At 40.9% G+C, this 27,591-nt stretch overlaps 1 long non-coding RNA gene across 1 annotated transcript; it reads left to right on the top strand.

The window, feature by feature from the left end:
- On the top strand, nt 1-27,591 carry LOC120885505 (uncharacterized). Its single transcript, XR_005728166.2, has 3 exons — nt 1-172; nt 2,064-2,133; nt 27,433-27,591. It is a non-coding gene; the product is annotated as an uncharacterized LOC120885505 (long non-coding RNA).

The raw sequence follows: 27,591 nt of genomic DNA, 5'->3' as shown, positions 1-27,591 counted from the left end.
GAGAAATAGTTGTTCTGTGTTGGTGGCGCTTTTGGTAGCTCTGGCTAAGCTGCTGCCCATGCCCACCCTCCCTTTCTCCACAGCCCCACCTCCCTGCCATTTTCTCTTTAGAACAGAACTCTGGGCACGGCACGTAACTATGCACGTAAGAGAATATATCTTCTTGTTTCAGGTAGGTCTCACTTTTAATAAGACCAGACGGTTCTTAAAATTCAAACTCTAAGTGCAGATTTATAGAACAATTCTCCAAACTAAATTTTTTTAAAACCGCACTTTTGTTGAGGTTTAACCCACATAAAAATAAACTATACAAACTTGAAGTCTATGATTTGATGTTTTAACCTATGTTTTTGCCCTTGATTGAGGTGAAATCAGCACTATAATCAGGATAGTGAACATATTTATCACTCCCCAAATTTCCCGCTTGTCCCTTTGTAATCCATCCCCCCCCACCCATTTCTGATCCCTGCCTGCCCCAACTCGGATGTCCTCAGGCAACCACTGGTGTTTCCTCTCATAGAAGACTAGTTTTCATTCTCTGTAAGTTTATATAAATGGAATCGTACAGTATACATTCTTCCTTGGTCAGGCTTCTTTCATCAACACAGTCCTTTGAGATTCACCTATGCTGAGTGAGTTTTATTAGTTTGTATCTTTCAAAGTACTGGTCCATTTTATCTAGCATGTTGAGTTTATTGGGACGAAGCTGCTATATTTTCTTGCCATTTGTTAATATCTGCAGAATTTGATAATAAAGCCATTTCTTTCATTCCTAATATTAGTAATATTTGCTTTCTCTGTTTCCCCTAATCTTTCATTCCTAATATTAGTAATATTTGCTTTCTCTGTTTCCCCTAATCTTTCTGGATAGAAATTCATTAAATGTATTATTTATGCATCAATTATGTTGATCTCAAGCAAGCTATTCTGGCTTTCATTGATTTTCTCTGTTGTCTTCCTGTTTTCTATTTGTTGATTTTTGTTCTGATGTTTATTACTACTCCCTTCTGCTTCATTTATTTTAGTTTTTCTTTCTCTCATTTTATATATATATATATATATATATATATATATATATGAGATATTAATTATTATTAATTAGATGGGCATGATACACAATACCTTTACCTTATTTATTTATTTTATCTGGTGCTGAAGATTGAGCCCAGTGCCTCACACTTGCTAGGCAAGTGCTCTACCATTGAGCTACAACCTCAATTCTCTCTCTAATTATTTTTTTCTTTATAAATTTTAAAATTTGTTCTAATTATTTATACGTGACAGTAGAATACAATTATGCACTTTGATTTATCATACATAAATGGAGAATAATTTCTCATTGTACATGTTGTAGAATCACATTGGTCATGAAGTCATATATGTACATAAGGTAATAATGTCTGTTTCATTCCACTATCCTTCCTATCCTCATACCTCCTCCACTCCCTTCACTCCCCTCTACCTAACCTAAAGTAACCCCCGACCCACTGTGAATTAGCAAACTGCATATCAGAGAGAACACTTGGCCTTTGGTTTTTGGGGACTGGCTTATTTCCCTTGGCATGATATTCTCCATTTCCATCCATTTACCAGAAAATGTCATAATTTCATTCTTCTTTAAAGTTGGGTAGTATTCCATTGATATATATATATCTCACATTTTCTTTATTCACTCATATGTTGGAGGGCACTTAGGTTGGTTCCATAGTTTAGCTATTGTAAATTGAGTTGCTATAAACACTGATGTGGCTGCTTCACTGTAGTATGCTGATTTTAAGTCCTTTGGATATAAACTGAGGAGTGGGATAGCTGGGTCAAATGATGGCTCCATTCCAGGTTTTCTAAGGAATCTCCATACTGCTTTCCAGAGAGCTTGCACCATTTGTAGTCCCACCAGCAATGTATGAGTGTGCCTTTTCCCCACATCCTCACCAACACTTATTGTTGTTTGTATTCTTTTTTTAAAAGATAATTTTATTCTTTTCACAATATCTTTATTTATTTATTTTTTGAGAGAGAGAGAGAGAGAGAGAGAGAGAATTTTAATATTTATTTTTTTTCAGTTCTCGGCGGACACAACATCTTTGTTTGTATGTGGTGCTGAGGATCGAACCCGAGCCACACTCATGCCAGGTGAGCGCGCTACCGCTTGAGCCACATCCCCAGCCCTGTTGTTTGTATTATTGATAACTGCCATTCTGACACATTTTTATGTGTTCAATGATCCAGAAGCTCTCTGAAGGCTTTTTTCTTTCTTTTTTTGGTGGAGACAGGTAGATTTTAAAGAATATTGTCAGGGATAAAAAGCCCACTATATAATGATAAACGGGCCAATTCTTCAAGAGTACAAGACAATTCTGCAAGTGTATACAGTTAATAGCAGCAATAATTAGCAGATGCTAATATACTGGGTGGGGGAATCCCAAAAGGATCGGCTGCTTTAGCATTCTTCTTAGCCTCTCTGTGTAGCATCCTTCAGCCAGAGTATCAGGCAGGCCCCCTCTAGAATAAGGAGGGTCTTAAGACCTACCATCAGACATGGCCCGGTTAGAGAATTTCTTTATGGCTTATTTTAAGACAGAAAAATGGGGAAAGACTCAAGTTTCTATGACTTGCTTTGGGTAAGAGAAAACCCAATCAGGTCTACGACTTGCCTTGGCAAGAGCATTATGAGCCAGAAACAAGGGAAAAAGCCCCAAATATAAATATCATAATAACATGCCACTACATATTAGCCCCTAAGAACTATTTTACCTGCACCCCACACATTTTGATTTGTTGTGTTCTCATTTTCTTTCATTTAAAAATATTTTCTAATTTCCCTTTGGTTTTGACCTTTGACCCATCGGTTATATATAGGTGTATTACTTAGTTTCCAAATATTGAGAGTTTCCCAGATAGTGCTCTGTTACTTATTCCTAATTTAATTCCACTGTGATCAGAGAACACTTTGTATGTGTTATATAAGTCCTCTTAAATTCATGAATATTTGTTTTATTGCCCAGAACGTAAACTCTTGATATGTGTTCTGTGTATATGTAGAAAGAATGTGTATTATATTGTTCTTGTGTGGACTGTTCTCTAAATATCAGTTAGGTCAAGTTGATAGCGTTGTTTAAGATGTCTGTATATTTACTGATATATATCTTTATTTTTTGTCAACTGTACATATTAGTTATTGACAGATAGATATTGATATGGGAGGTACCTAGGGGTACCTGCCCATATTTCCAAATCCATACTCTAATTATGGATTTCGAAAATTTCTTTTTGAAGTTCTTTTACTTTTTGTTTCATATATTATTAAACTTCTGTTTTAGCTGTAGGTATACATTTTCAAAATTATCATGTTCTTGTGAAGAATTAACCCCTTTATCATTATGTCCTCTTGAAAAATTAACAGGGGAGGACTCAGCATGAGTGGCCACTGTGGTATGACGTGTTTCTTCATAGGGAAGTAAAGTGTTGTACAAAAACCGGGAGGTGCTACAAGATTATCCTTACTAAGGCATCTGGGGCGTTATAGTTTAGATATGAGCTTTCCCTGAAAAGCTCATGTGTAAGAAAATGCAAGAAAGTTTAGAAGTGAAACAATTGGGTTAGGAGAGTCTTGACCTAATCAGTGCGTTGATTCTCTCATAGGGTTGATGACTCTAAGGCACCTGTTCTAAGTGGCTCCTGGGGTAACTATAGTAAGCAGGGTGTGTCAGGAGGAGGTGGGATGCTGGGGGTGTACTTTGGGGTATCTATTATTTCCTTGTTGCCAGGTCCTGAGCTGCTTTCCTCATGATTTCTCATTTGAGCCTAGAGCAATGGAGTTGGCCATCTGTGTACTGAGATCTCTGAACCCATGAACCCCAAATAACCTTTTCTTCCTCTATGTTGTTCTTGTCGGTCTTGGTCACAGTGGTGAAAAATCTAACGAAAACATGGGTCTGTTCAACCTTGATAAGTGAAGACTCCATGGAAAAAGACAGTCATCTTGGATGATCTGAAAAGGTTTGAAATAAAGTGTAGAAGTACATGTGGCTCACTAGCCAGACCTGTCTTCGTGCGTGTGAATGCTGCAAAAACCCAGATGTGACCCACAGTTAGTGAGAAAGAAACTTTTGCTAAGGACAAATTTTATGTGCGCATGACCAGCATCATTCTGTCCAGGACAAGAAAGAAAAAAATTCCCAGCTGCGAATGGCCGAATCCCCCAACCCTGGGCACAGGGTCAAGGAGGCGCCTAGGGGTACCTGCCCATGTTCCCTGTGGCCTTGCCATTGTAATGTCAGACTTCTCACACTTTAGGACTTTCTTTCAGCTGGTGACAGGTATCTGAGGATTAGTTCCAACTTTGCCATCTGCCATCTTCAACCTGTAATCAATGAGTTGGTTTATGGATCTTTCGGCCCCTTGGGTTGATGACTTTAAGGCAACCTGTTCTAAGTGGCTCCTGGAGTTTCCAAGTGGGTTTAGCACCAAAAGCGTGGACTTGATCGTACGCTTCTATTTCCGATCTCACTGCCTCTCCTTTTCTGGTGCTTCTTGGAATCACCTCACCCTCCAAACTTCATATGTGAGTCTTTATATCGGGATCTGCAACCAAATTATGCAGGTAAGGGCGGAGGATATAAAAACAGTGAGAAATCACATTTGATGTATTCTCTCATTAAAATCAGAACAAAAGAAACAAAGTTGAAAATCCCATCATGGAAGCTCTGGAAGCGTAATGGGGTCACTGGCAAGAAGAATGGGTTTTGAAGGTCCTGTAGGGTAGGGATATGAGACCCCTGAAGAAGAAAAATGTCCTGAAAGTCACAGTGAAATGCTTGCTCAGGGACAGAAAGCAGATGCGCTGACAGCCCTATCAGCCAGTCTGGAGTCCAGAGGGCTTCAGTGGTTCCAGCCTTGCGCTTTATTGGCTGGCAATGTGGTTTAGACTTGCCAGAGATCCTGGGGTTGCCATGGTACTTATAAACAAACGTTGTGGTCAATAGTCTCCTGGGTGGTACCACAATGCTAAGGGAAGTTTAGGGGAAGCGGGGTGCTCTTGCTGGGAAGGACGCTTGAAAACTGACATCTTGAAAAGGTCACAGAACACAAAGCCATGGAACTGGCTGCCTGCTGATTGGGATCAGCCACGTGTACTCATTTGACTCCCTCCCTCTTCTGGGACTTCTCTTCCTTGTAGATATTTCATCGTTCCCCCATGAAGAGAGGAAAGAAGTTAAAGGGAATTTCCCAGGTCCCACAGTCGGCGTGGCAGTGACAAACCGGCTCTCAGGTCTCCAAGGAAGGAAGGTTGACCAGGGTGTTTTCATGTTGCTTTGGCTGCCCTGACCCAACCTGCCAAGTCCTTCAGAAGTGCCTGTCATTATCTGTCATCTGAAAAGTATTGGTTCCACACAGAATTACTGCACACCCACCAAATGCTGAGCTCTCTGGCAGATACTGGAGGATATAAGGAGATTGGATACAGCTCTTGCCCTCAGAAGACCATTGTCCAGAGGGAGAAGGTTGTAGGGTGATGAATGCAACAACATCTGCCTAAACTAAGCTCAGGGGTCCACAGAGAAAGAAGTGGGTGACTTGGGAGCAGGACGAGTCCTGCTTGAAGGGCAGGAGGAACTAATGGTCATAGCTTTTGTGGAGCATTTACTATGTGCAGGCCAAGATAGCCGAAGATCACTTAGCTGAGCAAGGATTCAACGTCCCAGAGCACAGTTCTAACAACTGCACAGCACTGCAGGGAACTTTTTCAGTATGATGCTTCAAGATGAAGAGAGGGAAAACAGGTATGGAGTGCCCTCACTTTTCTGATCTGTAGGTGCTCCCATGGAGTATAGATTAGAGTCCCAGACACGGGACCAGAAGCCAGGAGTTCCTAGAAAGAAGCTCTCAGAGACACAGAGTCCCCATAAGTAAAATGACTGCAGTGTTTCTGTTTCAGGTAACTGCTTCTAGTACCTCGGGAGAACTCCCTCACCTCCCAGAAATGGTGACTGTGGCTCAGGCCAGCACCAGAGGCTTAGATTTTAAAATGCCAACGAAGCAGGATCCTGGGGATTTTACTTCACTGGCTTCTCAGAGCCAGAATATTTCCTTCACCTTGAAAATGGAGATGTTTGTGAGTTTGGGAACAGAAGAGCCCCAAACAGGATCCGGTATGCTAGACAGAGTCAGGAAGAAGTCATTTTGCAGAGGAGAAAATGTCCAGAAAGGATGTTTTTTTTATGTCTAATCCAGACTGATTTTTCTGAGAATGGTGAGATTGGGTGGACTCCAGGCAAGAAGAGCTTTGATAAGAAAGAGCAGAAATCATTGAGGAAAAAATGGGCTTTTAGTGAATAAGTGGCAAGGCATGTAACTTGGCAGGCCAGGGTGAGAAAGGGCCTTCTCCAAGACCAAGGTGAAGTCAAAGAGATGACTTCAGCCTTGGCTGGACACAGGGAGGTTGCCTTACTCCCCAGAGTGATAGGAGCCTTGTGGGTCAGGGCCTCCAATAGGGTCCTGTAGCCTGGCAGAGGATGGGAAGAGAGGGAGTGCCTGGATGGGCCTGTTTGACGCTTTCAACTGAAGCCAAGCCCCTGAGTAATGGGCCACAGCGCTCGACTGTCCTCACCATGGGATCTCCTTACACTGCAGCAGTGTTGGCTTGGGATCTTGAACTGACAGTGTGTGTTGGACCTAAAAAGGCCGGATCTCGAGAAGAGAGGAAGACAGGAAATTGGCTATCAGCATGCTCACCAATGGAAAAATCCCTCCTTCCCATGTCTTCACCATCCTTTCATTAAAAAAAAAAATAAAGCAATAAACACTCATAGTTTGAAAAGTCACAGAGATTTATGAGATTTGTTAGGAGAAAAGCAAATTGTATAACTTGACTGCCCTGGGAGGGACTTTGGGAATCCTTTAACCAGTCCTACATGTTTCAGCTACTTCTTCCAGTCCCTACTTCCAGAGGCACCCATGATTTCTAATTTCTAAGCCTTTTGAAGATTTGCTGCAAATCAAATTTATTCTCAGCTTTCTGGCTTGGGGACATGTATTAAGTCCATAACGAAATATTTGAGACTGGGTAATTTATAAAGACAAAGGATTTATTTTTCACCTAACAGTTCTGGAGATCTAAACTCCTCTGGTGATGACTCTCTTACTGTATCACATGGTAGATGGCAACATGGCAGTAGTTAAGGAAAGTGGTAGAGAGAACAAGACAAGACAGAAAGCTAGAGAGAAGAGAGAGAGTCAGTTTTGCTCTTTTATATTAACTCATTCATTTGGGAACTAACTGGGGGGGGGGTCCCCTGAGAATTATACTAATCTCTTCCAAGGATGGTGTCTCCAATAACTGAATCACCTCCCACTAGGCTCCACCTCTTAAAGGTCCCACACCACCTCTCAACATTGCCACGCTGAGGACCAACATTCCCAGGCACAAACTCTTAGGAGACACACTCAAATAATATTCTTAGTCATAAGTGGAATACATTCATGCCTTTTCTGTCTCCTAAAATTCTGCTCATAAAACCTCTTTTCATGGGCAAGAAGACTTTCAGATTTGTGTCTTAATAATCTCTTTAGTAGCATTTTCAATGGTGTTTTGGGAGGAGAAAGTTCATCGCTGTGCTCAATCTATAAATGTTACCAGAAGTCAATTTTCCCCATTAAAAATATCTTTGATTGGCAGCTTTTGTGGTCTGGATATATAGTGTCCTCCAAAAGCTCTTTTGGGAGGCAATTCAAGAACATTCAGAGGTGAAGTGATCAGATTTATGAGAGCTGCCACCTAATCAGTGAATCTGGATTGACTGGGTGGTAACTGCAGGTAGGTAGTTAGTGTACGTCTGGAGGAAATGGGTCACTGGGGGCTTTAATGAGAGCTTTATAGTTATACATAGTAGTTGGGTTCATCCCAACAAACTCATACATGAATGGAAGTCTGTTTCAATTTATGACCCACCTCTCTTTCCCTCTCATCCTCCACCTCCTCTCCCACTCTCCTTCCTCGACTAGACTTCCTTTTGTTCCTCTATTAATTTTTATTTGATTGATTCTTTATGTTATCTTCTCCTTCCTTCCCTTTTCCTTTATTTTACTTTATAGGAGAGAAAACGTTCGACTTTTGTGTTTCTGAGTTGGGCTTATTACACTTAGCACGATATTCTCTATTTCCATCCATTTTCTGGCAAATGTCATAATTCCATTCTTTTGTATGGCTGAGTAGAACTCCATTATAGCTATATACCACAATTTCTTAATCCATTCACCTATTGATGGGCATCTAGGTTGACTCCATAATTTAACTATTGTGAATTGTGTCGTTGCTATAAACACTGAGGTGGTTCTATAGCTGTAGTAGGCTAATATTAGGTCTTTAGGGAAAATACAAAGGGGTAGGACAGCTGGGTCATATGGTGGCTCCATTCCTTTTTGAGGAATCTTTGTACTGCTTTCCAAAGTGGTTGTACTAGGTCCAACAACAATGTACAAGTGGGGTGGTACACCCCCACCCCAACCTCGTCCATATTCAACAACAATAAATGTTGTTGAATTAACCTTGCATCCCTGGAATGAAACCCAGTTGAACATTGTATATTTTTGATGTATTTTTAAATGTGGTTTGCTAGTATTTTATTAAGAATTTTTGCATCTATATTCAGCAGGTGTTGGTCTGTAGTTTTCTTTCCTTAATGTGCCTTTGTCTGGTTTTGGTATTAGGGTTACATTGGCTTCATAAAATATATTTGGGAGTGTTCTCTCCCCTTCAATTTCATGAAATAATTTGAGGAATACTGGTGTTAGTTCTTCTGTAAAGGTCTGGTAGAACACACTGTTAATCTGTTAGTTCTTGGGCTTTTCTTTTTGGAAGACTTTTAATTACTGTTTCAATTCCATTCTGTGATATTGGTCTGTCTAGGTTTCCTACAGAGCAGAACTCTGCCTCTGCTTCCTGGCTGTCATGTTCTGAGCTGTTTTCCTCTGTATTGTCCTTCTGCCAAGATATCCTGCCTCACTTTGGGCCCAGAGCTGTGGAGTCAGCTGACCATGGACTGAACCTCTGAAACTGTGGCCCCAAATAAAGATTTCCTCCTCTAAGTTACAGTCAGATTTTTTTTTTTTAATTTCAGTGGTGAAACCTGACTAAAACAGCAACCATCAAAGATTAATTCTAAGAGTGAATGCAGATTGGATGTGGCTTCAATCAGGAGTCTCCTTAGTCATTCAACAAATTGGTCATTTCAGGGACCCACTCATTGTCCATGTTATTTATAACATTTTAAAGCTGATCTTGGTTTCTGAAGAGAGATTAAAGCAGATGAAAGGTGGGAGGGCAGAGATCGGATTGCACTTTTATCTTGGGAGGACAAATAGTGAGTCCGCATGCCCTTTTATATGCTGGAGCAAGATTTTTTCCACTAATTTTTTGGATCCATAACCTAAGATTTACACCATCAAAGAGACAAGCTGCAGGACCTCCAGAGAGGCAAAGCAATGTGGGCTACAAGCTAGCCATGGGATGAATGCCTCCTGCTAAAGGCAGAGACCCAATAAGAAATCCCCTTCCCACACTGGAAAACTGACCCCCTGTTATCCCTTAGGGAGAAGCCTATGAGAGACAGCAAGGAAGTAGCAACTTTTTCTTTAGTGCATTGGAAAAGGCAGATATTCTTATTTGTGTGTTGAGGGGAACTTAGGGGCAAAAAAGGAAATTTCTTACCCTTCTGCTATGACTCGGATGAATGCCTCCAAAGGTCCCTATGTAAAGTCTTGGTCCCTAAGGTATGGAGGGTGCTGGTGAATCCAGAATTAGACAGGCAGTCAGTATGGATAGGTAAATCAAGTCAGATTGGATCAAGGAGCCCAATTTGAGCAAGTCCTGAAAGTCGAAGAATGCCCCCTGAGGGACTTAAATGCCTTCAAAGCCCTTCCTCCACCCTTATCAGAGTAACCTGCCTCTGCTCCAACCTGTTGCTAAGGTAACTGTCCCAGAGATTGTCCCTCCCTACAAGGAGTTGTTGATTATGCCTCCTTCCTGCCCAGATCACTCCATCTTGGCCCCTCCAGCCCTTCTGCTTCTCACCTTTTGGCCATCCCATGGAGCATCTCCTGGGCCTAGTCAAGTAAGCAGGAAGGAGATAGGGGAAGAGAACAGGAGAACAAAGGAAGCCGAGGACACATAAAAAAGGCAGAACACCTCGCTTCTTGGGATACCAGGATACCAGCTATGGCCCCCTTCTCCCTCCGGAGAGAAGTCTATGTTACCCCCTTTGTAAATAAACCTGCTTTATCTGCTTGCCTCCGTGTGCTTCTCTAAGGTCATACTTCAGCATGAGAGGAAACAGGGACCTGTAACTGGGACCTATCACTGGGACCTGTAAAGATAAGAGCTAGTGAGAGATCTTGGGTTGTTGTTAAGCCCTCCAGATCAAGACCCTGATCTCTCTTGTCTCTGTCTCTCTGAGCTGCTTAGCTCCAGATATGAGCCCTTGCTCTGACCTAGACTCTTGTAGCCATGTGCTGGCCCTCACTGGAGGCCCAAACCCAGGAAACCTCCTGATCTTGGCCTTTAACCTCCAGACTGTAAGTTGAAATAAATCTCTTTACTTCATAAGTAGGTTGGGTCAAGCATTTTGTAACAGTGATGCAAAGATAATAATAGCGATGGCTTCTTATTTGGTAAGACAAAGATACTTTGGTAAGAACTATATCATCTTCTATATCCTCAGTAATGGGTCTGCTGATCCTGTGGCGATGGGAGCTGAGAAGATGGATGTCAAAAACAAAACAACAACTCATCCAGATTCCCAGCTCATTGTTGACTGGCCCTTTTTGGCACCCACAGGGCCAGAACAGAAGAGATCTTTCTTAAGGCAACGACCCATACAAGTTGGCTCACAGGTTAAGGGAGTGGATCCCAAATAGGCAACCCTAGGAATGCCACTTCTTCTGGTGCTAGTGTTCCTTGGGTTGTCTCAGTACCTCATGCCATATGTCCTACTTTATAGCTTTTGCTTCCAAGACTTGGAAAATCTCAGAATTGTCCTATCTTAGAATTAGCCTCCCTTAACAGTTAACCGAATGTTCAAGCAAAAATGTTCAGCTCAGTCATGGGGTAGCTGATAATTCTTATGGTTTTTTCCTCCATTCTCCAGAGTCATTCTAGACATTTGAAGCAATGTTACAAATTGTGTGTGTGTGTGTGTGTGTGTGTGTGTGTGTGTGTGTGTGTGGGTGAGGAGGGCAGTTGAAAGTGTTTGTTAAAAATTAAAATTCCGAGTCTCACCCAAGGTTTTCCAAAGTAAAATTTCTCTAATTAGATTGGATGTGCCTAGCAATCCTCAGTTTTAAAAAAACAAGATTCCCAGGTAATTCTTGTACACATTCAATAACTGAGAAATTTTAGAAATTCCAGATGCTGTGATTCAACTACATTCTGCAATTCTTCCCCCAAGAATTGATTCAGGGAAGTTGGAATGGAGTCTGGGGTTTAGTACTTTTATGTGGCACCACAGGGGATTTTATCATTAGGAAAACTGGAGAAATTCTACCCTGGGTTAAAGAACATGAGGGTGAGAGGTCGGCTCAGGGCTTCTCTTCTTGGCTGACTCTGAACAGCTTAAAATGTATACACACCTAGCCTATCCTGATGATTTCAGCACCCTCTGTTCTTATCCAAGCAATTCTAATTATTACACATGAATCTGGGCTCCAAGTACCACCTATCCTCTGCTCCAAGTTGGCTTGATTCCCACCAATTGGACAGGAGAGTTTTGAACACTGAGTAGGAAGCATGTGAAAAGGGCTTTTCTTTTCTGGAGCAGGAATCCACTTAAGAAACAACAAAGGCCATTTCATGTCAATTTACAAATGACATAGCTCTTTTGCATGCTTTATGTAACTTAGAGGTGGATATTTTTATTATGTCACCTTATGAATGAGAAGCCTGGGGTGCAGAGAGGCTTAGTAACCTGCTTCTTGTCCCACCTTCTGTGTCTGGGTATGTGTGCAAGCAGCTCTTTGTCCCTGGTCCTGCTAAAGCCAGCAAATATATGCAAGGGCATTAATAAAGGAACATTGTCCAAGGCATTCAGGCAGCATTGATGTAGGTCTCATCGGAGGGAAAAGGCAGCTAGAGTCTGGAGAGAGACCTCAACACTGTGACGCTAATGTGCTTTCTTTTATATCTATTTTTCCCTGCTGCTGCTGCTAGCCTGTGGTGGGATGCTTCCTTTGAAGTCTCCCACCTCGCTGCCCCCCAGGATGAACACGACCTAAGCCAGACTACACTCTGTCAAGGCCGGAGCAAGGCCATGCTCCACAGTCCATGACAGAAGCCAGAGGGAGTCAGAGCCGCACAGCACATTTCCCTTTGTGAAAAGCCTGCCCTGGCCTTTTGGGGACCGATCCTTGACGTCATTACATCAGAAAAGGCAGCCAAATAGACCTTCCCACCCAGACCATAGCAACAGTGACATAATAACCACTGACATTTCGCAACTTTTCAGATGCTCCAGTAAGTTGTCAGGCTTTAAGAGAAGTGGCCTTCTTTCCCCACGGCTCAGCTGCAGTCCAACAATGGATAAACAAGGGCTGAATAGGGGCTCTCAGTAAGGCCTTGCGCTAAGGACGAAGTGTTGCCTACCAAGGGACAAGTAGACTCTTTAACCCTGACGTCATTAAGACCAAGTCACTTTGGGTTCTTATTCACACTAGGAGACTACAACCATCCCAACCAAGGGTTCCTGGTGGGGAGCAATAGGTTTAGAGGAGAGAGTCGACAAGGGTCTCAAGGGCCTTCACTGACTGGTGCTTGGAATCTGTGTATCATTTGTTTGCTGTTGTCATGAAGAAGGAACAAGAGTAGGGGCTGAAGTGTGAGTCAGAGCCACAGAGTGATCCAACAGTGGCTGCTGCTTCCCTGGAAGCTTTGATTGTGTTGGCCTGCATTTCTTTGGCTGCCAACTTGTTCAGATCCAGAGATGGCATGGAATTGCTGGCATTAGAATCCTCCTTAGCACACACTGGGAAATCATCCCAAACACTTGGAGCAAGATGTGCAGCTGAGGTTTGGCAAGGTAAGGGGGTGGAAAGAGCAGAAGGGTGCAGGGCAACGAAAGAATTCAGGAGAAGAGAGAAGACATGTTTTACAATATCTCCCATCAGTGAGATCACAGGCCCCTGAGTGAGTGGGCACAGGAAAGGGAAAAAAGAAGGTGGAGAGGAGAAAAAGAGAGTGGGAGGGGAAGCATCCGTGGTCAGGAATCAGACCCCAAGACAAATGGGAAGAGGGATGAGAACCAGTGTTTATGTTTTTTGGGGTGTGCACGTGGACACACAGACACACGCAGACACACACACTCCTATTTGGCAACTCCCCGCCTACAAGATAGCCAAGAATTAATTTTTACATTTTTCATCTTGGCCATCCTATTTAAGAATGTAATCACCTTTCAATTCTTTGCTGTTATGAGTCCTTTTCCTTAAACCTCATTAGTGTGTTTGTACCACATTAATAATTTTGTGTTTACTTATGTGTGTCCTCACAGCCACTCTTTTGACCTCTAACTGCACACACACTTCTGGAATGGTGGGGACACTGTTGTTTCATGCGTTTCCAACTCCACCCCTGCTGCGCTCGGTGAAGGGTCGTGTGTGTTCCTCTACATGTCCCTGATGCTTCATAAATGTCCAATTGGCAATGTCTTCACAGGAAGGAAGGATTCTATGGCTTTCCTGGTGGGGTCAGAGCGGTTGGACTTGGCTCTAGGCCCAGCCGCAATCCTGCCCGTGGAAGCCTTGCCCTGGATTCTGGAATGTTCAGCCTATGTCTTACAGCCTGGTCTCAGCAGGGTCAGCTGGTCTCCTCCTGGACTTCCCCCGGTCTGGCTCACTTAACTTGAAACCCCGCGGTGCGGCTGCCCTTGGGATCTCTTTTCAAGGCCTGTGTTCTCAGTGACACTGTGTTCTCGTGCAGAATTTCGGGTACTTCTGCTAATCTAACTTACTTGGCTGGGGTCCAACGAGGGCCTCTGCAACCCTGTGCTCTGAGCCAAGAAAAGTCATGTTCTAGCAAAGATCCCGTGAAACAAAGACCTCCAATTGCATTCCTTGAAGAGAATTTCAGAGAGTTCTTTGGGTTTTCCTCGCTTGCCATCTGCTGAAACTTCTTTTCATCAGCCCCACCCAAGTTGATGAGTGATTCCCTTCCCGCATGATCTGAATCTTCCCCTGATCTCTTCAGGGAGAGGGAACGTAGGCCTGGTTGTAGTCACACCTCCTTGGAGACACACCCCAAAGAATCCCTAAGGAAACCTAACAAAAAGGTAAAGGAAAGGAGAAGATTCTTAGAGAATCACTGCTGGCATTCTTTAAAACCTTGGCCTCATCTGTTGAACATGAGCTTGGGTGAGGAGTGAGCCCTTGTTTGTACCCCTGTAAAGGACACATAAAGTCTAAAGGGGTTTTAGTTCTGGAAATGATAAATCCCAATGCTAATGGGAGAAAGCCAAGTCTGCCTGCCCCAAACAGGGCCTGGTGATGATTTGGCGTGTCTTAGCATAGTCACAGGGAATAGTGGGTTCAGGAGGAACTTGGTCCATACCTTCAATAAGCATCCAAGGCCCTTATTTGTGTTTTGGTTTCTCTCTGATTATTGTCTTTCTTTCAGTTAGTTTTATATAGTTACATTTTTGGAAACATAGACAGAAAAACATATATTCTTTATTCAGGACATTGAATTACCTTTTGAAATTTGTACGCAGTCCAGTCATGAAAGATTTGTGAAGAATAATCAGATTTACTCCAGAGGACATCTTAGAGCATAGAATGAGTTGACTTCAGTATAGGAAAAAAAAAAAAAAAGTAGGATGGGTTGCTTGGGTGAGTGATTCTGCTCTACCATACCTTCCTGTCATGATGTATTGCCTCACCTCAGACCCGAAAGCAACAGGACCAATCAATCATGGACTGTAACCTCCAAAACCGCCCCAATAAACCTGTTCTTTTTATAAGTTGACTATCTCAGGCAGTTGTCATAGTAACAGAAAGTTGGCTAACACAGATACAAATGAACTAGTGAATACCGGATGGCAGATGATGTAGGCCCTTCGACCCAATCCCACCTCCATTCCCAAATCTTTTTTTCCCCCCTGAGCCTCTTTTCAGCCAGGGATGGCCATGTGACACAGTTGGCTTAAGGGATGTAACTAAAATTCTGCCAGTTGTCCTGTCTCCCTTCTTCCTTCTTCCTGGCTTAGAGGTGAGTATGATAAATGAAGCTTGCAACAGCCATATTGGCACCATGAAGCAACAGCTAAAAGAACTGCTAGCAGAATACCTACCCTGCTTCTTATGAGAAGAAAGCTAAATCCCCGTGGTTTTACTCACTGTCAGTGGGTGTCCTATGACACACATAAGATGACTTTGGGTCATGAGAAAAGCACATGTCAGAAAAGCACATGTCAGAATATGCATTGAAATGTAATAAATGCATATTTATTACATAAATATAGTAATAATATGCATTACATAAAATAAACATAATGTATGTTTACATGTATATGATATATGTTTACAAACATGTTTATATAATATGCTTATATGTTTATGCTTTGTATATACAAATAAGTAAAATGATTAAGTATTAAAAGAAGAAAATCATCCATTTTACATTTTGAATTTTATTAGCATAATATTACATATATAAATTGTTTATTTATGTCTCATTTAAAAATTTTAATATTGTATTTTTTCTGTGCAAGATATTCATCTTATTTATCTTTGAAAAAAAGCTTTAATTTTGGTGACTTCCTCATTGTTTATTTTTTAATTCCTTAAATTCTTACTTACTTTTGTCATATCCTTTATTCTATGTTCTTTCCATCCTTCAGTCCTTTTTTAACTTCCTGAGTTAACTGCTTAGTCATTATATTTCAGCATTTATTCTTTTTGAATGTAATACATCCTGGCCAAAAAAAATGAATAGAGTTCTAATACAGTTGGCAATAGGCTCCCATTGTCTGACTGCCTCTGCTCTAAATCAAGAGGTTGCACCTTCTGTGCAGGTGGGAGAGGACTGGCCAGAGGCAAAATGGCAGGCCACTGAAGCCCAAGTGGGTCCCCGACCACTTGCTGGACCCAGAAACCTCCTAGTTAATATTCAAGCCAGAGTAGACAGTCACCACCAGGTGGTGCCCAACCTCAACAGGGACTAGGGCAAATTGAAATTAAAAAACAAAGAAGGGATGACACATAATATTTTACACATTTTTGTGTACAACCTGACATTTTCAATACATTAATGCCTTGTATAATGACCAAATCTGGTAATTAGCACAATTATCGCCTTAAACATTGAACATTTCTTTATGATAAGAACATTAAAAAACAAACAAAACAAAACAAAACAAACTTCCCTTCTAGCTATTTTCAAATATAGATACATGATTGTTAACTCGTGTCAACTTACTATGCAAAAGAACACCAGGACTGGGCTGGGGGCGTTGCTCAGTGACATAGCACTTGTGTAAGATCCTGGGTTCAATCTAGCACTGCAAAAATCAGAACAAAAAACAAAACAGGCCCACCTGTAATCGCTAATCACTATTCAGTTCTCTCCTTCTAGGAGAACTATATTTTCAGATTTTACTTTAGTGAGATCCTATGGTATTCGTCTTTCTCTACCCAAATTATTTCACTTAACATAATGTCACCCAGATTTGACAGTCTTTCTGTGAATGACAGGATTCTGAGCATTTTCTGACTGTATAGTACCCATTGCAGGTACAGACCACATTTCCTTTAACCATTCACCTGATGATGGATATTTTCACTGGTTCCATCTTTTGGCTATTTTGAACAGTGCTGCACTAAACATAGGGGTGCAGACAACTCTCAACATACTGATTTTGTTCTGGGTTGGATATGAGGTGTCCCCCAAAGCCCTTGTGTTAATGAAGGAATATTCAGAGGTGAAATGATTGGATTGTGAGAGTTGTCACTTAATTGATCCATCCTAGTTTGAATGGACTGACTGGGTGATAACTGTAGGTGAGTGGGGCATGGTTGGAGGAGGTGGGCCACTGGGGACATGCCCTGGAAGGGTTCATCTTTCCTGTGTCTGATTTCCCAGCCACCATAAGGTGAGCAGTGTTCCTCCACCATGCTCTTCCACCACGATGCTCTGCATCACCTTTGGCCCAGAGCAAAAGAATCTGCCCACCATGAACAAAACCCCTTAAGCTGAGCCAAAATAAACTTTTCCTCCTCTAATTTGTTCTTATTGGGTGTTTTGGTCAGAGCAATGCAAAGCTAACTAACACAGATTTCATTTCCTTTTCAATGTATACCCAGTAGTTTCTGCACAGCAAAGGAACCCATCAAGAGAGGAAAGAAATAACCTACAGAATGGGAGAGTATAGTTTTTTTTTTGTGTGTGTGTTTTTGTTTTTCCCAGCACTGGATGTCAGTGGTAGCTTTATTTCACTATCAGTGTAGGTGGGTAAAGGAGAAACTCTGTTATTACTGATGATAATCCTTTGGACATCCTAATTGTCATTTATGTTTTGGTTATCTCTTACTGAGTCACATCCCATCCCCAGCCCTTTTTAATATTTTATTTAGAGACAGGGTCTTGCTAAGTTGCTTAGAGCCTTGCTAAAATTGCTGGGGTTGTTTTTGAACTCTTGATCCTCCTGCCTCAGCCACCGGAGCAGCTGGATTACAGGTGTGCACCATTGCACCCAGCTTCTTAGGTGCTTTAAAGAGATATTTTTATTTAAAATTTGGTTCCAGTGTATGTAGTTGTGTGGGCTTTTGGTTTGTTTGTTTGTTTTCTGTTTTGATTAATCCTAACTGGGACTCAGTAGCCCTCTTCAGTTCTGGAAAATTCCTAGCCATTATTTATTCAAATTGCTTCTAATCTCCTTTTGTCCATTGCTCCTGGAATTTATAGTTGATTTCAGTTGGAACTTATCAGTCAGTCTTGCATGTCTCTTAAATTTGATTTGGTATTTTCTATGTTGTTATCTTCAGGTATTTCATTTTGGTTGATTTTTTCAAATTAATCTACTGGTTTGCTAGTACTTTTTAAGTATATGTAATTGATATTTAACTTGAGTTTAAAATTTTAATGATTATGCTTTGGGTTTCATTTGATTTGATTTATTTCAAGTTTCATTTGATTATTCTTTAAATCCCTGCCTTATTTTTATGTATCCTATCATTTTTATGTTTTTATTATGTTATTTTTTATTGTTTCAGTATAAATATATTTAGTTTACAGCATCTTTCAGATTCCTTCATCATTATTTCTCATCCTTGATGTGGATTTTTCCTCCATGTGTTGTATCAGATGATGCTCCAACTTGATATGATTTAATGATGTGGTTTGCAATTATTTACTGTAAGCTTTTATTTTTCCTTCTGATTAGTCCCATGTACTCTGAATTGTGGATAATTTCCTATAGTGCTATGTATGTACTTCTTTCAAGGTTCCTGTAGTTTCCACTCATCATGGACCAGTGATTATGTTACTTTATTCCCTGAAATTCTTATAATAATATGTAGATGGCTTAAACCTATACTCCATACCCAGGTTGGGTTTGGAGCTTTTCAAAGAATATATTGTATATGTTTCCTCAACCAGAGCATAGAAAAGATAACTTGCTTCCTACTGTTTCTCTGGGCTCTAGACAAAGTTCTTCTAATTCCCCTTCCTGGTCCTGCAAGAATTTCTGAAAGTCATGGTTTTAAACAGAGGTTCCAGTTCCTATCTGAATAGACAACAGGCCAAATTGACTGTGAAGTCCATGTCCAGACCTGGAGCTTACATGTCTGGTTTTGAATTTCTTTCTTTTTTCTGGCACCTGGAAATTGTTTTGGCTTTCTTTCAGGCTATATATTTTAAAGTTGTAAAATATTTAACTGAGGGTTACATGTGTTTGTAAGCCTTCATGCCTCCAGGACCGAAAGCCTTTTTGCATTCTATTTTGGTCATCTTGCATTTCTCATTAATGAATCTGGCCAAGTTCTGCCTATGCACACTGACTTCATACTCCAAGGAAGCTGGACAAGCCAGGAGCATGAAGTTGCATACCTGAGTTTCCCTTCCCAATTCATGTGCATCATTTCTTAAAACCAATCATAGATGACAGGAGCTGGGAGGAATCTGCAATCTTCTAGACTGATAACTGTTATTGATCAAATGAGGAACCAGAGCTTGGCTTGGATTCCCCACCTGGAACACTTTCAAATTCATTATCTTGAGCCAAGAGTAGGAAAAAAAGCACTGGATTTAGAATCAGAAAACAGAAGTTTGCAACCCAGGTTTGCTGCTGCTGTTTGATCTCAGGTGGAAAACAGCCCTTTGGAGACCCAACATGTTGTCTGTAAGACTGGAGTAGACTGCGTGGGAGTGATTTATATATTCACTTACTTATTTCAGCCTTCAGAGTTCAACCCAGGGCTTCATGAATTCTAGGCAAGTGCTCTACCACGGAGCTATATCCCCACTCCCAGAATTTTTATTTTGAGATAGTGTCTCACTAAGTTGCCCAAGCTGGCCTTGAAGTTGTGATCCTCCTGCCTCAGCCTCCTGAGTGGCTTGATTTACAGGTGTGCAATAGCACTTCCAACTTGCTTGGTACTTTAGGCTAAGCAAGTGTGAGAATTTCTGGTACACAATAAGTCTTAAATAGTTGTCTTCTTTCTTTCTTTCTTTTTTATTATTTAAAAATTTTTTTTTAGTTGTAGATGGACATGATACCTTTATTTTGTTTATTTTTTTATGTGGTGCCAGGGATCGAACCCAGTGCCTCACGCATGCTAGGCAAGCGCTCTACCACTGAGCTATAACTATAGCCCTAGCTGTCTTATTTCTTATGATTAAGATTCCTTATGTTTCTAAAAGAAACATTTTTTAATTCATTCTTACAGAATTTGCCTAGAAAAATTTCACATAAACCAAGACACCAAAAGAATTAAAAATTTATAAGTAAATAACTGGGAAACAGGAGACAATTTTCCATTCTTTGTATTTAAACTAACTACTAAAACTGTTCCCAAAGGCTAAAGTAGGTCTGTATTAAAGAGTTACCCAAAGGCCATAAAATGGCAAACTAAGCCATTGCAAACTTGCAATGATTTATGTTCCAGCTTCGTATTCATTGTGCTATAGCTGTCCTGTGGGAATCACATGTGGCTCTAGAAACAGGGGTACTAGAAAACTTATTTTGTAAAGGATCAAATGCAAATATTTCAGGCTTTGAGGACCACAAATGGCCTTTTTTTTTTCCCCTCCAATATGTGTTAGTCAGTTTTCATTGTGACAAATACCTAAGAAAAATAACTTCAGGAGGAGGTTAGTGTCCTCAAGATTCAATGACTTCCGGAAGATCTCTCTTCTGAACCAGTGCTGCATAGAAAACCAAGCCTTCAACACATGAGCCTTTGAGGGACATTCCAAATCCAAATGATATAATACAGAATTTTAAAATATAAGGAACATTTATGGATTGTACCAAAAAAACAAACCAAAGACTGTGGGCTGGATTTGGCACACTGGTCTGATACTGAACTTTGTTCTAGATGGACTGAGTCTTCTGATCACAACCATGAGAATTTTTTTTTCGACTTCAACAACTTTCACTCAATGCTTAGCCTCCTGACCCTACTAAGTGCAAGGGTGACAGCTCCCCCCACCCTCTCTCACACCCCAAGATTCTGATCTTTTAGCCCAGTCTTCTTTGTCTGAAAAACAGAGAAAGGCCTTTCAAATATGAGCCCTCATGGTGTTTTTACCCACATAGTGACTTTTACCTTTTAATCCAGAAGTGATTTCTAAAGTAGCTAATTTAAAGCTTCTGGGCATTTTCCACTGGGATGGCCCACTTGGAAGATGGTAGCAGTCATCACAGCTCAGGGCTGTGAAGGGAGGTGAACCACAGAGGGTTGAATAGATGTAACTGCTCATGGCCAGTGGCAACTGGTTTTAGGGACTCCATATGCCCAGTGATGGAATCAGTGTCTCAGCAATCCTATTAGGAATGTAACACAGTAGTTAGGTGCATAATAAACACTGGAATAAAACAATCTCATATTTAAAAATCAGTTTTGCTTCTTACAAATAATATATCCTTGGACAATATTTTTAAAAACTCCTGAGTCTCAATTTCCTTCTCTATAGAATAAAGATTTTAATAAAATTACCTAGCTTATAATGCCTTTCACCTACATAAATGTGCGTATAATATACACATACAGTATACATGAAAACTTCCTTAGAAAGATTCTTGGTCATGAATGCACCAAAAATAAAGTGCAACCTCCCTCTCTTTTTAGTCAGGTTTTTACATTAAATGAATTGTTTTTATTAAGGAATGTCCCCCCAAATGAAAGACTTCTATCCCTAACTTGAGATTGACTTTCTTTTGTTATAAGGATTTTTTCCCCAAAATTTTCTTACAAGAATTTAAGAAATTGTATGACTATGTAACAACAAATTCCACTGTTGTATACAACTATAATGCTTCAATGAAAATATGGGAAAAAAGACTTAAAAAAAATTAAGCCTAGAATTTTTTGGTTGCATCTATTTTTGTAGTTCAACACGCAATTCCAAAAAGTGCCTGTGATCCATACCCAGAGGACACTAAGATGAGTAGAAATCTGTGGTTCCTTGAGGCCAGTGTCCCAAAGTTCTAGGCAATATAGTGGAGGAACTTGTATGTCCCAGAGGATTATAAACAGTTAAAATGCAATCATATAGGGCAGGGATTGAACAGAAAGTATGAGATGATCTGACAAAGTCTGGGTTCAGTACATATTTGACAAACAATTTGAGTTAAGGAAAACACTGGGCTGAGCAGCAATGTTTTGCTCAATGGCAGCAATCACGTCATTGATACCACAGGCTGCTGATGGATCTGCAGCTGAGCCTCCTGTGGATAATCAACGTTTGGCTGAGCCTGAAGAGTGCATCCTGAGGCAGCCAGCTCTTCCAGGAGTCCCGTGATACAACACAGGGAATAGCAGTAAGAGCAACGATGTAAGGAAACGGAGGATCACTTTACCAGGGGGAACCACAGGAATCTTGGGCAGGCAGAAAGTAATCATGAGAATTGCTTTCTGGCAAGATGACATGGGTCAACTCTCTTGGCCTCATGAAGAGTGTTCTGTGATCCATTGTGGCTTTAATCACATTAAACCACTCTGTGGTTATGGGATGGCTGGCTGACAATGAGTTCAAAGTACAATGTTGACTTACTCTAATAATCAGTTTATGCTTAGTACTTTGTGGGGGTGAAGGAGAAGTGGAAAATTTGGTTTCTTCACCTAAAACTGGCTATTAGGTCAGAGTTTACACACATATTACACTTAAAGAGGAAAGTGAAAAATCTGAAAGTCAGGAAGTCTAGGCTACAGGTCCCTCAAATTATTCTAGTAAAACAACAACAAAAAGAATGGTTTGGAAAACTCCAAATACTCTATTCTCACTTAGAAAGTCACAAAAACATGACCATGTAAAAGGGTCTGAAAAGTCCTACAGTCTGGTTTAGCTTGTCTAACCCCAAGTTCCACAATTGGAACAGACCTTAGAACCTCCCCTCCAACCATCACTGCCCAGTGGCCTGGAATTGTTTGATGCTTGGTGTTTGGTGTTTGATGTTTGATGCTTGGTGGAGAGTAGCAGAAGTCAAACCTAGCTAAAAGAGATAAAGCAAATTTTCTGAACGAATATCGGGAATTTGGAGAATTGTCAGGAAGGCTGGAGAACCAAGCTATCTCCTCTCTGGTTAATCAGATGGCTGACTTGGCTTGTCTCCTTATTTAATTATCTATTTAACAGTGGATAATGTGAGGGCTGGAGGGAGCCTTAGAGATTGGTCAGGAAGGCCTGGCGATGCCATGAATGGGAAGCTGACACTGATGGAGGGGAGATAGTTCAGCTCGTCACTTGGCCAGCCATGGAGTGTGTACCGGTTGGCATCTCCAGGACAGGACACTACCTTTTCTTTACATTCTGATCTCTGCTTTGAAGGGGCAGGAAATGCTTCTTAAAAGCACAGCACTCCCCTTAGAAGTGTACAGAAGTAGGCTATATCTTGAGTGGTTGGCAACCATGAGCTTTGCACCCACACACTTCTATCTTAACCCAACTCAATGGGAGAGCTTGTATTTGCAAAGTGACAAAACACATGTACTAATGTATTTCCCACTTATTTATTAAAAAAGAAAACAGAAATGATTTTGGGGTGACCTAACATATCCCTATAAAACCAATCCTATTGGTCTTTGGAAAGTTTATAGTTCTCCATGGTCATGATTCAAGGAAAGTTAAAGATTCAGTACTTCCCACTTTTGCTCCCCCTGCACCTAATGCCCCAAATGTGGAGAAAAACTACCTATCTCCCTGACTTCCTTTCTCTATGAAACATATTCTAGTACTCCTTCGTTGTCCTCCCTCACCTAGAATTTCCAGATAAAATACAGCACTCCCAGTTAAATTTTAATTTCAGGTAAACTATGACTAACATTTTAGTGTCTCTCAAACATTTCATGAGACACTCTTAAATTAGAAAGCATCTTTTGCATATCTGAAATTGAACTTGGAATCTGGATTGTTATATTAGAGTCTTGTTGCTGTGACTGAAATACCTGACATAAAACAACTTAAAGGAGGAAAGATTTATTTTGGTTTCTCGTGGTTTCAGAGATCTCAGTCCATGGTGAGTTGGCTGTAAGGCAGGTGCATCATGGTGGAAGGGCATGGCCGAGGAAAGCTCTTTGGCTCCAAGGACTTAATTCCCTCAAATAGTCCCCACCTCTGACACTTTCCACCAGCTCCCAATAAGTCCATCAAATAGATCAATCCACTAATATTGTTAGAACCCTCGTGATCCAGTCATTTCTTTAAAGCCCCATGTCTGAACTTTGCTGCCTTGGGGACCCAATGTCCAGCACATGAGTCTTTGGGGAATATTCCAGATCCAAATAATAACAATTACCATTTCTTTTGTCTCCATTCTCTACTACCATTGGCAAATCTCTCTGACACACAGCAAGTGAATATCAATAATTGTCCATTTCTTTGGTTACTCCTGTACTCAGCAAGCACTCTCATCACAGTACTTCTAACACTTCAACCCTTTATTACCCATAGGTTGTTCATCTCTGCCTTCTCCATCAGTCTATGAATCTAACGACAGGAGAAACCATGCCTTTATATCTTAGCCATTGGACACAATGGGTGCTGAACAAATGCCGAATAAAAAAATAAAAGAAAGAAAAATACTTGAATAATAAATTACTAATAGAAGACATAATCTGAGGAGAATATTGTCACTTCATATCAAATGAATCTTAGTTTGGTAACTGAGAATATTGAGTTTAAAAGCCCAAGTCCCCCACTCATTAGTGATATGTTCTTGGACAAGTCATTATTTCAAGATTTAAGTTCCTCATCTGTGAAATGGGGTGGTGCATTTTCTAGCACTATGGGAGATTGTACCTGTGTAGGCAGAGAGAGAAGGGTCACAGTCCTGGTGCTTTGGGGACTGTTCAAGGGGAATCTCCACTATCTCACTTGCCTTTAGCCCATTCACTCCATGAAACAGTGAGGGTTGGGAGTGTGACAATCATTTATGGAGCAACTTCCTAGAAAAACAGAAACTACCTTTTGTTTTTATTTTTATTTTTCAGTACCAAGGATTGAACTCAAGGCCTCACATATGAGCATCCCAATTTCCCCCTTTATCCATTTTAGGAGAAAACTGTTACAGATTACTTACGTTCCTTCTTCCTTTTCCTTGATCTCCTCCACACACATGCATTTCTTCTATTTTTCCTGTTTGTGAGAAGTGACAGTCCTCACGTTTCAAGCAGTAATTATTTCTTCTTTCTCCCTCCCACAAGAGGCGGGGAAGGACAGAGCACTGGAGTTTGTCATTCTCACTCCTCTTCTGTAGGGGAGGCCCTCTCAGGATGTGGGTTTACCATCGAGACAGCTTTCCTGCTTTTTGAAGCATTCTATAGAGAATGTAAACTTTTCCTAGAGGCTCAGAATTATCAGTATGAATTGTGGCCTTGGAGAGACCTAGTATTGTGGGGGTTTGACTAAGAAAATCAACTTATAACAGGAAGAAAACTTCCCTGATTAACTAAGCAGACTTTTGACTCCCTTCTTCCTCTGCCTAAGTAAGAATATTTCAATGGAAAAAAGATGATCAACAGGCAGTGCAATGCCTTAGCTCAGAGATCAGTAACATAGCCAGCATCATTCAGTCATCCCCCCAGCTTGTAATGGGATGACTATGTTGAGGGGTGTTGTATTTAACCATGATCTCCCATCCGTGCAGAAAGTTAGGTACAAAGGAAAATGGCTAAGAAATGTGGACTCTCAGGTCAAACTCTCTTGGTCCAAATCTAAGCTTTACCTCTCACTGGGAAAAAAATTCTTATCTCTATCTATAAAATGGAGTAATAATAATAATACCGACTGCATCGCATTGTTGTGGGTATTAGATAGAACAGCTCATATAAGCAACCATGGTGCAGAAGCATTACTGAATATCAACTCTCCTATATTTTATAGGTGAAGAAAAATTAGTGACTAGTAGAGCCAAGATTTGATTCCAATCCCACTTTTTTTTTTTAATTCCACCAAGGAGCCACTGCCAAAAGAGAGAGGAAACGTGGAATTTGTTGCATAATCTTTGGGATCCCCCAAATCATATCTTTACTCTAAAGCAATAAAATTTCATTAGTTGATTAACTAGGGTATGGGTTTTGTTGCTAAAACCCCAAATATCAGTAACTTAAACAAAACAAGTTAATATTCTTGTCTGGAAACAGACCAAGCATAAACAGTCTAAGGTGACATGGGGGCTCCACTGTGTCAGTGCCAGAGACACTCAGTCATGGACATCTCTGTCATCCTTGATGTGACTGGTTGTCCTTGTTCGAGCCACCACTTCTGTAATCCTGCCAGCAGATGAGGCAAGTGGAGAACATGATCCTTCCCTTAAAGAAGGGCATGGCCTAGGTGCTGTCCATGCCGACTCCATTCACATCATTGGCCATGCCCAACTGCAAGGGAGGCTGGCAATCGTGGCCCTTCTCCTAAGCAGGCATGTCTCAGCTATCACTAAATTTAAAAAAGAAGAGTGATTTGTGAAAGCTTAGGTGAGATAGCTCCAACCAATCAACATTATTACCTTTGTCTTAGGCTAATTCGAGGATCTATTCTACTTCCATCTAGATATGCTGGATATTGCTAGGGAACATGGTTCTCACCATTAATACCCTAGTCGTCTTTGATTCCTTGATTATCTTTTTTTCCCCCTCTGCCTTCAATTTCCTATCTTACTATCTGACTGCTGGCATTTTTCTTGCATGGGAGTCTAGACCTTAGATTCTTCCCTTCTCCTGAATTTGCCTGCCCCTTCCCCTTCTCTACCCACTTAAACATTGGACAGTGGCATTTTTTCCTAGATGGAATTATATGTAATATAAAAGCAAATTAGTTTGAATGAAGGCGAATCATATCACAAGTTTTGTGATAAAGCCATGTTGGCTAGTCAGTCCTAGGTCTTCTATGTCTGTTGGTTCTCAGCAGTAGATGGCTGTGATTGCTGGTTAAGGAGGTGTCTTTGAATCAGAAGAAGTAAAAAGGAAATGGAGGAGATCAGATATGGTAGGGGAGAATGAAGCCATCAGGCAAATGCCATCTGGAAGGAAATTTTGCAAGGAAACAAAACAAAACACCATCTAGTACATAATAAGAATAAAAGAAACGAAGCAGATGAGGACTAGGGTGAAATGAATATGGGAAAGGACAAACAGTCCAGAGGTGAGAAGCAACTTTCTTAAATCTTGACAAGTCATTGTAGTTCCCTAGTGTGGATGTCAAGGCTGTGGTTAAATTAAAGTTGGGAAACACAGGCCTTGGAGTTGGTATGCGGTTGTCTTCCTGCAAGTTGAAAAGAAGGACATTAACATGCTGGGCAGCAGGGACTCTCTGGCAAGGAATAAACTGGGAGCTGAATGTTGGTCTCCACGCAGACCATTCTAATAACTAATCCTCTTTGTAACGGTCGATTTACATGTTAGAAGATCTAAAAGGCAGGAAGCGTAGAAATGGGCTTTGAATTTTCTTCCTTAGATTTCGCTTCCAATTAATCTTTCTGAGACAAGAATTGCAATCCACCACAAACTGTTTTGAAGCTTTCAAGAGCAGGTTTTGCTACTTCAGACAAGATGCTAACATATTAAAAAGGAAGAAAACAACTTAGTGTTTGGTTGAATATTTTTCCTTCCCAAATATGAAAACAAGCTCTTAATCCCAATAAAGGCAGTACGGAAATTTTATTTCAAGTAGACTTCTGTCAGCTTACTTACGATCACAGGACCAGAGAAGACTGACTAATTTTTTTTGTTTTTCAGATGAAGAAACTGAGGCCCAGAGAAGCCAAGCCATATCTCAAAAGTTTGCTCAGCAAGTTAGTGATAGAGCTGAGGCTAAAACCCTGATTCCTCTCCCATAACCTATTGCTGCTTCATCAAAGAAGTTATTGGTAATAAAGAAAATGAGTGGTATCCTAA

This window comes from Ictidomys tridecemlineatus, chromosome 1, assembly GCF_052094955.1.
Source record: "Ictidomys tridecemlineatus isolate mIctTri1 chromosome 1, mIctTri1.hap1, whole genome shotgun sequence".
NCBI lineage: Eukaryota > Metazoa > Chordata > Mammalia > Rodentia > Sciuridae > Ictidomys > Ictidomys tridecemlineatus.
Note: the sequence above shows the minus strand (reverse complement) of the source record. Positions and strands in the feature narration are given on the sequence as shown.